At 41.4% G+C, this 2,495-nt stretch overlaps 1 long non-coding RNA gene across 1 annotated transcript; it reads right to left on the reverse strand.

Moving 5' to 3' along the window:
• Positions 1 to 1,140: 1,140 nt before the first annotated feature.
• On the reverse strand, positions 1,141 to 2,203 carry LOC311044268. Its single transcript, XR_014600666.1, has 3 exons — positions 2,100 to 2,203; positions 1,655 to 1,831; positions 1,141 to 1,231 (listed from the first exon to the last, which is right to left on the reverse strand). It is a non-coding gene; the product is annotated as an uncharacterized lncRNA (long non-coding RNA).
• Positions 2,204 to 2,495: the final 292 nt, after the last annotated feature.

Here is a 2,495-nt window from a genome sequence, read left to right on the forward strand (position 1 = left end):
CATTTCGTGCAAAATTAGGGCATAGTGACCCTGCGAGCGAAAATAGGAGGGGTGGACGACGTCGTTGCACGGTTCGTTGTCGCTCGCGGTATGTCAGGACGGTCTCATTCAAAAACATGTATTTTAATGAGATTTCATCGCCCACTCGCTTCACGTCGCATCACGTCGCATCGCTGGCAGTGCGGATGGGGTGTTACACAGCCCGTTCGGCAAAAAACTACTTATGTTACATATTTCGTGTAATGTTATACATGTTTATGAAAATGTTTTGTATTCAAAAAAATCAATAGCCAAAAACAATGCATAGCCAAATATTTTTCCAGGACCCTTGATAAATTCCAGGACCTTTGATCAATTCCAAACCTTTTCCAGTACTGGATTTTTTATTTTTTTATTTCAAAATATTTCCAGGAATTTCATGACCGTGGGGACCCTGAAATTACCTTTGGGTCTATCACTTGTGCTGCAGATCTTGGAAAAGGTACTATTTTGGGGGTTTTATGGCTTTAACTCTACTACGTTTAAAATGACAACATTTCAACACACAAATGCTTTTTTTTCACCATTAGTATTGACAGTCCACATAGTTGTGTAAAAGCTTTCTTCCAGATGACATTGTAGTTAAGGGAAACCTCAGTTTTTGGGACCTAAATCTGTACGGAATGTACACCTAATGATGCAAATGTTTCATGTCATTGGGCATACACCTCCATATTGTGTGTTGAATTACACAAGATATAGCATTTCCTCCTACACTATAATCTCACATTACAACGTGGCATTTTTCCATAGCATCATTCGATTGGCTCGTCAGCAGATTTGAACGGTTAACACACATACAGGTGTCAATATTGTTTAAATCTGCTGTCGACTCAATCAGACGAGGCTATGGGACAATGGACCGCAGCAGGAAATGGATGCTACCTACTGGAAACCTGGGACTTAAGTTAGCACAGAGCCTGTTACTAGGCTATAACAATCCAGGTATAGCCTGGATGACGTTGTAATGCAGTGGTTCTCAAAGTGGGGTTCAGGGACCCTCAGGGTTCCTTGAGGCGTGCTCGCTGGAGGTGCGGGCTTTGCGAGTTCTCCAGCATCCTTCTTCTGTATGACAGCGTGGGCGGACCCTGAAGTTGAAGACTGGTCTACCGAAGATGTTCCCTCTGAGCTGCCTGGTGTATTTCTTGGTTCTGTGCAGTTCCGATGATGTTCCTTCCCCAGCATCACAGTTCTGTTAGAAAAATAAATATAAAATATAGCTAATGCATTAAAAAGCTATGACATTGATTAACATCCTCATCATTTTTATATATCTGTCAAAATAACACAAAGCTTGAGATCTTATTTCCAAGTTATATTTTAGCCTTTGCATAATCTTTCAAGGTCATCAAGGCTAGCTAGGGCAAGTGCTAAGGGCTAAGGTGGAATCTGAAGAGGCGAGTCTTCAGATTACGGAGTGAGTCTGCAGTTCTAATTGCAATGGGGAGTTCATTCAATAGTTTGGGAGCCAGAAGGGAAAAGAGTCTGGGACGTGTGGAGCGTTGTCCCGGATGTTTTAGCGAAGGTTCTGACAGCTTCCCTGTGTTAGCTGATCTGAGAGAGCGGGAGGGCTTGTTGGGTTGGATCAGGCTTTGAAGATACGGGGGTGCCATACCTTTGGTTGCTTTGTAGACCAACGTCAGTGTTTTGTACTCTGTGCGGGCAGTAACTGGGAGCCAATGGAGGGAGATGAGAAGGGGGGTGACATGTGAACATTTTGGCTGGTTGAAGACCAAGCGTGCTGCTGCATTCTGGATCATTTGGAGAGGGTTAAGTGCACATGCCGGCAGGCCTGTAAGGAGAGAGTTACAATAGTCAGGTTTTGATATGACTGATGCCTGGATAAGGAGCTGTGCTGAGGAAGGGTCTAATACTTTGAATGTTATAATGTGAACCTACAGGAACGAGTGATTGGGTCTTTTGACGTGTGTTAATGGTGGTATAGCAGAGGAATATTGCAGATTTTTTTTAAACGTGTAACCTTGTGCCCATTGATGTTTTAGGTTAATGTGATGTGTGAGACCAATTTTATAAATGGAAATGACATATTTATGTCTTACTTTTCACAAATATCAACGTGGTCTTACATCAGTGACATGGCAATTATCTCTGCACAATATACGCGCTCCACAAATGGTTCCGTCCTGGTTCTGGTGATGTTCCTTGCCCCACGTCACAGTTCTGTTAGACATATAAATATCAAATATAATTAATGCCTTATGACATTGATTAACCAATTAAAATAACTAAACCATAAAGTTTGAATTATTGATGGTTGATTAAATCAACATAATTGTAAAAAAAAAGTTGATTCTATACTAGGAGTGCATACACGAGAAGGTAGCTTTGTTAAAAGTGAAGTGTAGATGGAAAAAAAACAGGCCAAGCACATAGCCAAAGGTCAACTTTACCATGTATTGAGGGTTCAAGTCATTAAATGTCTGGAAATATACATT

Source organism: Gymnoscopelus microlampas (assembly GCF_963454915.1).
Source record: "Gymnoscopelus microlampas genome assembly, chromosome: 4".
In the NCBI taxonomy this organism is placed as follows: domain Eukaryota; kingdom Metazoa; phylum Chordata; class Actinopteri; order Myctophiformes; family Myctophidae; genus Gymnoscopelus; species Gymnoscopelus microlampas.